Source organism: Homarus americanus, unplaced genomic scaffold, assembly GCF_018991925.1.
Source record: "Homarus americanus isolate GMGI-L3 unplaced genomic scaffold, GMGI_Hamer_2.0 scaffold51021, whole genome shotgun sequence".
NCBI lineage: Eukaryota > Metazoa > Arthropoda > Malacostraca > Decapoda > Nephropidae > Homarus > Homarus americanus.
In genome coordinates, this window is record NW_024714349.1 from 51,942 (window position 1) to 66,122 (window position 14,181).

Genomic DNA, 14,181 nt, shown 5'->3' on the forward strand with positions numbered 1-14,181 from the left:
TTAGGTTAGGTAACACACTCCGGGCTAGGATAGGTTAGGTAACACCTCGGGGTAGGTTAGGTTAGGTAACACACTCGGGCTAGGTTAGGTTAGGTAACACACTCGGGGTAGGTTAGGTTAGGTCACACTCGGGGTAGGTTAGGTTAGGTTGGAACACACTCGGGCTAGGTCAGGTTAGGAAACACACTCAGGGGTAGGTTAGGTTAGGTAACACCTCGGGTAGGTTAGGTTAGGTAACACCTCGGGGTAGGTTAGGTTAGGTAACACCTCTGAGATAGGTTAGGTTGGGTGAACACACTCCGGGGTAGGTTAGAGTTAGGTTAGGACACACTCGGCTGGTAGGTTAGGTAACACACTCAGGGTAGGTTAGGTTAGGTTAGGTGACACTCGGGGTAGGTTAGGTTAGGTTAGGTAACACACTCGGGGTAGGTTAGGTTAGGTTAGGTAACACACTCGGGGTAGGTTAGGTTAGGTAACACACTCTGGCTAGGTTAGGTTAGGTTAGGCAACACACTCGGGGTAGGTTAGGTTAGGTAACACACTCAGGGTAGGTTAGGTTAGGTTAGGTAACACACTCGGGCGAGGTCAGGTGAGGAGCAACACTCAGGGTAGGTTAGGTTAGGTTAGGTAACACACTCGGGCGAGGTCAGGTTAGGTAACACACTCCAGGGTAGGATTAGGTTAGGTTAGGTAAACACACTCGGGCTAGGTTAGGATACATCATCACCAATGCTATCACCACCACTGTCATCACCACTACTATCACCACCTCCTCAACCACCACTACTATCACCACCACTGTCATCACCCTGCTATCACCACCTCCTCAACCACCACTACTATCACCACCACTGTCATCACCACTGCTATCACCACCTCCTCAACCATCACTACTATCACCACCACTGTCATCACCACTGCTATCACCACCTCCTCAACCATCACTACTATCACCACCACTGTCATCACCACTGCTATCACCACCTCCTCAACCACCACTACTATCATCCACCACTATCATCACCACTGCTATCATCACCTCCTCCATCACTACTATCATCCACCACCACTTCCTCAACCTTCACACACACACACACACACACACACACACACCTGCTCAAAACCACCCGTAAACCTACGTCGTTCCCAGAATATTTTACACCTGTCATAAAAAGGAAAATTATCACGCGTCAGTTTAAGCCAACCATCAAATTACAGAGAAATTAAATAATTAATTGTGAATGAATTGGAGGGTTTCATGTGAGGTAGCGGCCCTTTTATGGAAATTAGGTCGAGGGTAATGGCCAGTCTGCGGACGTCGGTGCCCTGAGGAGAGAAGATACCCTGTTGAATCTCCCCCGACCAGAGTCATGCAGGTACACCCCTCCTAAGGTCTTCATTCTTGTAACAGATGGTCGAGTGGTGGGTCTTACGGGCGAAGGAGGCGCTGCAGGGGTTTTATAGGCCCTCAGGGTGGTGATGGCATTGCATGTTATTCACAGCATGTGGAGGATGATTATCTGATTGACCGTACTTGCAAAAACGCCAACGGTGAATTAGTGAGGTAATGGAAGAGGTGGAGGCGCTGGTGTCCCCTGCCTCCTGCTACTCCACCTCCACATTTTAGAGACGGGAGAGGGGCTGGGGAGAGGGGGCTGGGGGAGGGTGGGGGGCTGGGGAGAGGGAGAGGGGCTGGGAGAGTGTAAGACCGAAGCTTCCTGACCGCCATTACCGTCGCTTGTTTTTGTTACGGTTGAGAGGGACAGTTCAGGGGTGGAGGTGTTAATAACTGTGTCCTCTGTCTGTCTGTCTGTAACATGTGGTAATATATATATATATATATATATATATATATATATATATATATATATATATATATATATATATATATATATATATATATATATATAAAAGTTTACATTGATACGTATTTCTTTTGTTGTTCTTGTGGTGTTCTTGGATATTTGACGGTGGGTGTTGCTATCACTACTGTCTATCTGTCTGTCTGTTTTCCTATACTAGAAATAAATATTTAACATATATGTATGAACACTGAAGCCTTGTTGCTCACGTTGTGTTACGGTCATGTGTGTGTGTGTGTGTGTGTAATAATAATAATTAACGGTTTATTGAAAGAGCTTGGCAGCATGAAGGCTGAAAATATACAGTTACATATTTGGGGAATGGGTTACAATTACAAATAATATACAAGTAACATAAAGTGATACAAATAAGATATATAATAACTAGATGGGGAAAAGCTCAAACACAGTTCATTTCAACATAGTGACAGTGCAAGGAGTAGTGTTTACTGGGTGAATACACTAATTTATTACAAGTTATTGATAATTTTTACAATGGTTGGGACTGGGCTGTTCTTATAGCGATCAGTTCTTGCACGTATGGGCTGGATGCGGTTGTGGTGTCGAACAGCAATTCTCGGACTAGGGATCTCAGGTGGTAGTAGGAGCCGGTGTCGGGGATGGTGTAGAAGCTTCTTACCAAATTTGCAGATGAAGTCGTGGTGATGGTCAGTGAGAGTCGAAAGGGTCAGTGTGTTGAGCGCTTTTTGATATGTGGAGTAGGAAGGGGAGAGAATAATCTTGCATGCCCTCTTTTGCACTTTTTCTAGGTGTTTACGTTGTGTGGCATTTAGGGAGGAAGACCAGGTGGGGGAGGCATAGGTGAGCTTGGGAAGAATGAATGTTGTGTAAACATTAAGGAGCTCGTGTGCAGGAACTCCGAGGGACTTGAGTCGGCGTAGGAGGTGGAGACGGAAACTGGAGGATTTGATAACTTCACTGACGTGTGGTTTCCAATTTAGTTTGTTGTCTATGGTGACGCCGAGGAGCTTCGTGGAATCTACAACCTGGAGTGTGTTCGGACCTAGAGTAATGGAAGGAGTGTGGGACAATGTCGGAGGAGAGGTTGATGTGCATAACCATGGTCTTGCGTATGGTAGATATATATGGTTGTTGGTGGCCCAGTTTTGGAGACTGTCTAATAAATCCTAAAGGGCGGTGAGTATAGTTGGGAGCAGAATTGTTGACGCTGATCCTGTAATGGTGGAGCTGCCTGACATATTTCAGCGAGCAGGGGTTTCTCTTAGGCATCATTGATGAGCATATGAAAGCAGAGTGGTCCCATCTTGGTGCTCTTGGGGGACGCCACAGATGAAAGTGACTGAAAGGTGGAGACAGCCCCTCGGAAGCGTACAGCTTAAGGCGTCGGTCACTGAGGTGAAGTCTGTAAGCCATGGTGTGTGTGTGTGTGTGTGTGTGTGTGTGTGTGTGTGTGTGTGTGTCTGTGTGTGTGTGTGTGTGTGTGTGTGTCTGTGTGTGTGTGTCTGTGTGTCTGTGTGTGTAAAAAGGGGCAGAAACACACAAATAATCTTCGGTCGTTAGTTTTGTGGACAGCTATGAGAAAGTTGAAAAGAGGGAGGGAGGGAGGGTGGGGAGGAGGGGAGAGGAGGAGGGAGGGAGGGAGGGAGGGAGGAGGGAGGGAGGAGGAGGGAGGGAGGAGAGGGAGGGTGGAGGGAGGGAGAGTGATGAAGAGAAGGAGGGCGGGAAGGAGTAAGAGTAAGAGAGAGAAAGACAGCGAAGGAGGAGGTGCTGATGTTAGCTACGCCTGTCTGTCTGTCTGTCTGTCTGTCTGTCTGTCAATTTATAATCCACGACCAACAATAACGTATAAACCTCAATAGACAACAAAGACTACACATGATACATTAATAAATTATAATACATTAGTTACCGAAGAGACTGATATACAACACCTACAATAGATACTGATTAAAGCGATAGAGAAAAGACCTTTATGTTAATGCTGTCTTAAGCCACGAGAGCTGTCCATCTGACATACGGGGAAATGGGTGTTGAATGTTGAGAATTATAGGTGTTGGCGCACTATTATAGGGACGAGAGAGTCAGATTATAGGCGGGGAACACAACTAGGGTGGTGGGCTGGCCTTAGGGAGTGTCGTAGAACTTCCTAACCTAACCAAACCTAACCTAACCTAACCTAACCTAACCTAACCTAACCTAACCTAACCTAACCTAACCTAACCTAACCTAACCTAACCTAACCTACCCTACCCTAACCTAACCTAACCTAACCTAACCTAACCTAACCTAACTTGAGTGTGTGTGTGTGTAACAAGCAAGCAGGACGGGTCGGCCACAGGAACTTTCTACAAGAGAAGGTTCCCAGAAGCATCTTTGAGAGGGTCGTGACCTGCTGATCCACTAGGGCAGGTGAGGCGTGCGTCTCCCGAGATACCTGACGGAGGGAAGGGGTGGTCGTACTGTCCAGGTGATAGTGGTGGTGGTGGTGGTCAGGTAGTCGTACTGCCTACTACTTGGAGGTGGTAGCTAGTCGGGTTCCCAGGAGATCGTGCTAGCCACAAGGGTCCATGTGATTGTACAGATCAGGTGGTCGTATTACTCATTATACCAGACGAAGGGGGAAGGGGGGGGGAGGTAGTCGTGTTAACCAGATGACTACTTTATCCAAGTGGTCGTACTGCCCAGGTAGTCTCGTACTGGTCACTACTACCTGGCGGACAGAGGGGGTGATGGTAATACCCAGGTGATCGTCAGTAATCAAGCGCCCTCAGCCACCCATCTACAGGTAAGACAGGTCACGCTCTCAAGTGATGCCACCTTTACCGCCGGGATGCATAACACGGAGGTCCCACGGTACACACACACACACACACACACACACGCACACACACACACACGCAAATACACACACACACACACAGGTTGTCACTATATCGCTAGACCCAAGACCAGTGTGAAGAGATGACACGAAGAAACACGAACGCATTGAAAGACCCCAAAATTACATAAACACGAACACGGACGCGAGTAGATAGAGAGATTAAGAGAAACGGTATACGGACACGAACGGATATAAGAGGTCACGAAGATACGAACGAATACACGTACGAAATATTCAAAGACACGCATATAAAACCCGGGGAAAAAAAGGACTATGGGAACGCAAGGACAAGGACGAACAGATAAAATCATTCCCCACGCTACACGAATTTAAGGACACGGAAGATGGAGAGTAATGCCACGGACTGTAGAATCACGAACAGATAGGCAGGATGACACGAACGCCCTCACGAACAACACGGATACAATCTTCTAAAACCGGTCTTGGGCCAAACTGATTTCCGGATTTGGCACTAAACCCGAATTTTTACACCTAAAGTCGTGAGGTGAAGTTAGGTAAGGTTAGGTTAGGTTTGGCTAGGCTAGGTAAAGTTAGATCAGGTTAAGGTTGGGTTAGGTTAGGTTAGGTTAGGTTAGATTAGGTTAGGTTTGGCTAGGCTAGGTAAAGCTAGATCAGGTTAAGGTTAGGTTAGGTTCCGGGTCCCAGGTAGTAGCGGCTCACCACACCTAGTCCATCATTACAAACCTGACATAAAACACACCATTACGGGAGGATTAAGACGACTACTCCAGTACAGGCGTAAGGGGTCGCTTGCATGCTCGGCTGGAGGCACGATTCAATTTTGCCAACATGAGCGCTCTGTGAGAACACCCCCTGTCCTCTCTACACAACAGTTTCAGTCAGGCAGTCTTTTTCAGTCTTTTTTCATTCCTTTACAGTCTTTTGCAGTCCCTTTTCAGTCTTTTTAATACATTTTCAGTGATTTTAAGTCTTTTCAGTCTTTTCAGTCGTTTTCAGCCTCAAATGATTAACCTTTCTTGCGTCATGTGAAGATTGGCCCCCCTCCTCCCCTCCCTTCCCAGCTGTTTAGTTTACCTGATGATTAAAACCCTAATGTTATCTGGTAGGGGTTAGGGTAGGGTAAGGTAGGGTAGGGTAGGGTAGGGGAGGGGAGGGGAGTAGGGTGGGGTAGGTGTGGGGTAGGGAGGGTAGGGTAAGGGAGGGTAGGGGAGGGTAGGGAGGGTAGGGGAGGGTAGGTTAGGTAGGTTAGGGTAAGGTAAGGTAGGGGAGGGGAGGGGAGGGGAGGTGGGGGTAGGATAGGTTAGGTAGGGTAAGGTAGGGAAGGGGAGGGTAGGGAGGGGACGGAGGAGGGGTAGGGGTAGGGTAGGGGTAGGGTAGGGTATGTAGGGGAGGTAGGGAGGTGAGGGGTAGGGAGATAGGTTAGGGGGTAGGGTAAGGTAGGGGGAGGTGAGGGGAGGAGGGAGGGGAGGGTAGGAGAGGGGAGGGGAGGGTTGGTTTGGTTTGCTGGGGTGTCTAATCTTCACTAACCCTCATATTTCTCCATTAATTCTAACTATAGCATAACGAAGGACTGTCATAGCTCATAACTGTATAGATTCAAGACTGTCATTAACTGGTTCACTTAAGGTACAAGACAGTTTAAGGATTTCTCAACTCACACCTTTAATTAGTTCTTCTTAATTACAGGTATAGGAAATATATCTACTTATTAATTTATTCTATTATTTAGCTCTTAAAGGTAAATTAGTAACGATGTCTTCGCTAGATTTTTTTCCCCCTCCTAACTGGATGTGATGACCGTTCTATTTTTCTGCATTTAAGCTACAATTTTTTTTTTAGTTCGATTGTCAAAAGTTTTCTGTTGTAATTATTCTATTCTTCACCTTAAGAGAGAAAATAATTTTGACTCGTGAGAACGCTTCTAACTAACCAGACTGAGCTACTTAAAAAAAAAAAATAAATAACAATAATAATAACACACTCAGATTTCTAAAAGCAGGTAGTTACTTCATACTTCACATTTGGGGGGAAAATAATACCCCCCCCAAAAAAACCCACAAAAACCTTACAGTATATTAGATATCTTGACTTGGGTTATTTTCAGAGCGTGGGTCGTCAGCCTGGGAGGGTACTGGGCCGCAGCGAGTAGACTGGACAGCGAATGTTTTCCCACAAGCGATTTTTTCACCACCACCACCACTACCACCACCCCAGAGTATAGATACGTGTTTACCAAAAGTTCACATTTATACACGGCTGGTCTTGGGGTATTAAAGAATTAATCTCAACTCTAAAACGACTAGATGGCTTAAAATCCTCTGTGTTGTTGTTGTGTGTGTGTGTGTGTGTGTGTATTTTTTACCAGGACAGACAGAGATCGTGGAGGTGGCATTCTTTATTAAATTACCCACTAATCTATCTCAGGCAAAAAGTGGGTAAGGATAACAATATTAAGAAAGATATTTAGTTTCATCTGTGGGAGAGATACTGAGGTCCACCCTATGAGATACGAGGGAGAGACAGAGAGAGAGAGAGAGATACGAGGGAGGGTGAAAGGAGAAACGGGAGTGGTGAAAGGAGGGTGAAGGGAGGAACAGGTGAGGAGGGAATATGTCGTGCGCCTGACACAAGACAAGTTGGTACACAAGCGCCGTGATCTGCTTATCTCCTCCACACACACACACACACACACACACACACACACACACACACACACACACACACACACACACACAACCCCCCAGACTCTCATAAGCTCCCCAGGTGGCTCACATATTTCTCACCAGCTAGATATATTTACCATTTTATACTCCTAAGCCAAGTGACCAACACAAGGAAGCCACCATCGTCTGCACCTTTAAGTCAGCGGTTAGGTTAGGTTAGGTTATTGTTGTATTTATTAAAAGGAAATTCTCTGTTTACTAAAGTGCAAAATAATATATAGTTTGGGAGAAATAAAGTCGAGTATTCCCTTAAATCTCGATATTATTTTAGTGTATATAATTTTTTTTTATTCGTAATCTATGTTTATTTAGGTCTTGTTAGGAATGCCGTTCATATATAGTGTTGTGAACAAATAATGCAGTTCGTTTAGCACAAGTTTTCAAGTCTTAGGAAGGACCAAACTCATATATTTTCATTGTAAACATAAAGTCTGTCCCGAGCTGCATGACGTACCCTAAACGAGTCACCAGAAGCCGCCCAACAATAGACGGTGGCAGCATCAGCCGTCCACCTAACTCGGAGATACTTGAGGGAAACAAATGAACGTCGGCTACGAATGGCCTTAGGAATTCCAGGAAGGCTTGGAGGAGAACGTGCAGGCGTTCCCCTCCTGGAGCCACCGACGATAAATATTTACGGAATCAGAAGCTGCAGGGAGGTATTCGGTTTATACTAAATTCTGTACCATAGCTTTTATGTAGTGATCCGCTGTACCCAGGTCGGATAAGATTTTAGTGGTAACCTTATATGAAAAATAATGCTAAGCACGAATAACACTTCGTCTGGGAGTATTTTGATTGAATCCTTTATTGTTCCAGGCGAAAGACGATTGAATTCTACTTTTACAACAAATACAAGTTAGTGCACGAGATCAGAAACACTTATTTAGCAGATGTTGGATCGTTTATACACCCAGACGTAAACAAATGCAACTCGCTACACGTCAGAGAATCTTTATTTAGAAACGACGTATTGTTTTTTGTTTATGGGGGAAGACAGTGGATGTTGACAATGATTATATCAGTGGGAGAGACAGGAGACGCCCAGGCAGACAATGGTGGCAGACGGCACAACATAAGAGAAGAGAGGACGGTAATGTTTGTCGCTGGTGAGCTTGGGTTGTGCACACTGGGAGACTGACTCTATTGTTTGATAATTCATAACTGTACACACACACACACACACACGCGCGCACGCGAGCCGCACTAATTAACTGGCCAAGACAACACGAGGAACCGACCAGGGAGAAGGACAGGAGAAAGCTGGCCCTGACGTACGGTGCCTGGCCAGCGAGGAGGAGGAGGACAAGAAGAAGAAGGACAAGAAGAAGAAGGACAACAAGAAGAAGAAGAAGAAGAAGAAGAAGAAGAAGAAGAAGAAGAAGAAGAAGTCCCACACTAACTACAAACTCACTCTACGTTGACCTAATCTCAACTATTGGAATTAAAAAAATAAAAAACAAACACACACCCACCACACCACACACACACACACACACACACACACACACACACACCCACCCACACACACACACACACACACCCACCCACACACACACACACACACACTGTATATCGTGTTTAACTCGTGTATCTGCATGTTTGTATGTAACCTACTAATTAAAAGATATATATACCTAGTCACCTCCATCATCGTGATATATAACACCTGTGGCAATTTATTCTGCATTGTAATAAATTAAAACAAACCAACACGGATGATATATTTTTTTTCTCTCCTGAGGTGACCAAAAAACATTAGTCACTTGGTGGAGCTGAAATATATCTGTTAGTTTTTATATACATTCACTCGTTGTCATAATGTTTAGGATATTTATTTATTTTAGTTCATGGTAAAAGGAATTTGTTTGATTTTTATGGAAGAATTAAAAAAAAAAAAAAAGATTTACGTTTTCGGGTGATAATTTTTTTTAGACAGAAAATAATTGTGACTAGTGAGAATTTTAGAACCACAACTACCACAACTACCACCATGATCAACAACGATGAGAATAACAACCATCACAGCTACCACAATCACCACTAACACCACCCCGTGATTGACAACAAAATCACCATAACCACTGTAAATCAACCATTACAACAACTACCACAAGCACCACAGACAACAACCATCACCAACAACCACCACCACCAACAACCACCAACCACCACCACCAACAACCACCACACCACACGATCACACCAACAACACAGACAACAACCACCACCAACAACCACCACCACCACCAACCACCACCACCAACAACCATCAAACTACCACACAAATCCTCCCCTAGGAAGGTTTATTAATAGAATGTTTATCACGGACACACACACACACACACACACACACACACACACACACACACACACACACACTAATCAACATAAAAAAGCGAGATTTATCATTATGACTAAGGCCTTAAGATCAGGGGTGAGTGTGTGGTGTTATCTTGGGAGGCTGAGTTAAGTGTGAGAGGGAGGGAGAGGGAGGGAGAGGGGGAGAGGGAGGTGAGAGAGAGAGAGAGAGGGGTGGAGAGGGAGAGGAAAGGAGAGAGGGAGGGAGGGAAGGGAGGGTGACAACAGTATGGTATTTCAATAATAATAACTTTTAATAAGACCTTGTTATTACACACGAAGACGTCAGTTACCAAAGACACGAGGCTTATGGAGAGAGAGAGAGAGAGAGAGAGAGAGAGAGAGAGAGAGAGAGAGAGAGAGAGAGAGAGAGAGAGAGAGAGAGAGAGGAGAGAGAGAGGATAACAGTAGTACCCTGAGACAACCGTGATGGTGAGTAAAAAAAAAAAATCCCTCACAAGGATGAAAACACGTCACCAGCGAACATAATTCCCCGGACACCAAGACACGACTCTCCCTGCCAGCTGGTGATTTGCTCCTACACACGGCCCTCTACCCTGCATGCACACCCTGGCTACCTGGTTGCTCCTGGGGGATGACCGACTTGTGGGGGAAAAAAACTGAAGGGAATAAAAATGACTACCTGTAATGTTCCTGAGGGTACACGTACTCGCTACTAGGGGAAAAAATGGTCAGTTTTACCCTCCTAGGGGAAACATGAACTAGAATAGGGATAATTTTATGCAGTTTGGCGAAGTTTAGCTTTTAACTAGGGGGAGAAATATGGTTATCTATGCCATCCTAGGGGAAATATGGACAGGGAGATAACGGATAAATTCACATTGTTAAGGAAAATTTAATATATAACTCGGGGGAAAATAAATGATACGGCTCCAAGGAAACACTAACTCACTATGCTAGGGAAAGTCTAACTTATAACTAGGGAAAACATGGTTACCTACAATGCTCATCAGGGAAGATTAACTCACATTTAGGGGGAAAAATCAAATAAACACAACTATTTGAGCATTAACGAGTTATAGTTGAACGACAAGAAAAGGAAAATAAACTCGTTAATTAAAAAAAGTTGTTGTTAGATGATTCTGTGCTTCAACAACTAAGGCCTTTAAACACATACTCTAAGTCCACATACTAAAGAACTATTAAAAAACATATATTGAAAGAATTTATTGCTGGAGATGGAGGTTGACTTTGAAATTACACACACACACACACACACACACACATGCTCACCTATGCCTCCCCTACCTGGTCTTCCTCCCTAAATGCCACACAACATAAACGCCTAGAACAAGTGCAAAAGAGGGCATGCAAGACTATTCTCTCCTCTTCCTACTCCACATATCAAGAAGCGCCCAACACACTGACCCTCTCGGCTCTCTATGACCACCACCACGACCTCATCGGCAAATTTGATGAGAAACTTCTGCTCCATTCTCGACACCGCCTCCTACTACCACCCGAGATCCCTCGTCCGACAATTGCTGTTCGATATCACAACCGAATCCAGCCCATACGAGCACGTACTGATCGTTATAAGAACAGCCCAGTCCCAACCATTGTAAAAATTATCAATAACTCGTAATCAACCAGTTTGTTCACTCCCAGTCAATCTTACCGTTTTGCACTGTCACTATGTTGAAATGCCTTGTAGTTTGAGCTTCTCCCCACCTAGTTATTATATATCATATTTGTATCACTTATGGTACTTGTATATTATATGTCATCAAGAGACCCGTTCCCCAATTATGTAACTGTATATTTTTAGCCTTCCGGCTGCCATGCTCTTTCAATAAACCGTTAATAATAATAATAATTATTATTATTATTACTATTACACACACACACGCAGACACACACACACACACACACACACACACGCAGACACACACACACACACACACACACACACACACACACACACACACACACAGACACACACACACACACACACACACACACACACAGACACACACACGCAGACACACGCAGACACACACACACACACACACACACACACCAGACACACACACACACACACAGACACACACACGACACACACACACGACACACACACACACACACAGACACACACACACACACACACACACAGACACACACACACACACAGACACACACACACACACACACACACAGACACACACACACACAGACACACACACACACACACACACACACACAGACACACACACACACACACACGGACATTAAACGACAGATAATATGTAAACAAGATTCTTTCCCCTGGTGAGGTTCCCAGAAGACACACACACACACACACACACACACACACACACACACACACACACACACACACACACCCTCAGAAAAGCCTTCCTTTAACTATATAGACAAACCTAACCTAACTTAGGGTTTGGCCGAGGTTGAGCTAGGGTTTGACTGGGGTTTGGCCGAGGTTGGGGCGAAGTTGAACCGAGGTTGAGCCGGGGTTGAACAAGGTACTAGTCTGGTTCCTCTCTCGTTTACAATTTATCGACACAATATAACGGGAAATTTCTTGTCAAAATAATAATACAAAAACACCAACAAAACCCCGCGTGTTGTTGTTGTTTTTCGTGGCCTCACCTTACACGGCTGATGAGAGCATCGTGACCAGTTGTAAGAGTAAAGCTGCAAGGTGTTGTGTAAACGTGGAGGCGCTAAATAATGGAGTCAAAATCTTAACACCATTAAGGGGGGGAAGCGGGACATTTTCAAGTTAGGATTTGATCAATATTAACAAAATAAGTTAATGTATCATCTAGTAAACAACACGGTAATTAATGATGAGTTTTTTTCCAGGTTGTGTTATGGAGTAAGTGGTGTCTCGTTTGATGGTGTAATAATGACGTCACTTTGATGGAGTTTCCTTTATCAAGATGATACCATTAAGAGGACGCCACCAGTGACTCCTCTCTCACTCTCTCTCACTCTCTCTCTCTCTCTCTCACTCTCTCTCTCTCTATGTCTCTCTCGATACCTCAACAAGACAGCCATGAACGAGTACTTACCAATAATGACATAATCACCTTAAATTTTTTTCTCTCTTTTTCTCATTTCTTTCTTTCTTTCTTTCTTTCTTTCTTTCTTTTATTATCTGATTATCTCCGTTTTATAGCCTCTCTCTCTCTCTCTCTCTCTCTCTCTGATGTATAGAATGGTGGTGATGGTTGTTTTACCGGGAGAATGAACCGGCAAGGGGAGGGAAGGGGTGGGGATAGTACCGGGAATATGGAAGGGAGGAAGGATACCGGGAGAATGAACCGGCAAGGGGAGGGAAGGGGTGGGGATAGTACCGGGAATATGGAAGGGAGGAAGGATTGTACCAGGAACCAACTACCGGGGGAATGGCCAGGAGATAGATAGAGGGAAGGGAGGGAGGAGGAGGGAGGGAAGAAGGGAAGGAAAGAGGGAAGGGGAGGAGGGAAAGAGAGGAGGGAGGAGGAGGAAGAGAGGGAAGGAGAGGAGGGTGCCAGGCATGACCTCACCTGGTGGTAGTGGATAATAATTGGCCAGGTGGAGGTAGTAGGCACCTGAGTACAGTCAAAGCAAGATTTATTAACCAGTCATTGGCTTTCGATACAGCCCCTTTATGTGGTGAGTGGGAGGAGTGGGGTGTGGAAGTGGGAAAGAGTGAGGGAGTGTGTGGGAGTGGGAAGAGAGTGGGGGTGTGGGAGTGGGAGGAAGTGGGGTGTGAGAGGGGAGGAGGGGAGGGGGAGAAGAGTGGGGGGTGGAGGGGTGGGAGGGGAAGAGTGGGGGTGTGAGGGGTGGGGTGTGGGAGGTGAGGAGTGGGGTGAGGAGTGGGGTGAGGAGTGGGAAGAGTGGGGGTGTGGGAGTGGGAAGAGTGGGGGTGTGGGAGTGGGAGTGTGGGAGTGGGGAAGAGTGGGGGTGTGGGAGTGGGAGGAGTGGGGTGTGAGGTGGGAGGAGTGGGGTGGGAAGAGTGGGGGTGTGAGGGTGAGGTGTGGGAGTGTGAGGTGGGGTGAGGAGTGGGGTGAGGTGGGAGAGTGGGAAGGGGTGGGGGTGTGGAGTGGGAAGAGTGGAGGTGTGTGAGGGGAAGAGTGGGGTGTGGGAGTGGGAAGAGTGGGGGGCGTGGGAGTGGGAAGAGTGGGGTGTGGTAGGGGGTGGGAAGGTGGGGGTGTGGTAGGGGGTGTGAAGGGGTGTGTGGGATGGGGAGTGGGGTGTGGGAGGGAAGAGTGGGGGTGTGGGATAGGGAGTGGGAGTGTGGGAGTGTGGAGGAGTGGGGTGTGTGGTGGAGGTGGGAAGAGTGGGGGTGTGGGAGTGGGGAGGGTGGGGGTGTGGGAGTGAGAGAGTGGGGGTGTGGGATGGGGGAGTGGGAGTGTGGGAGTGT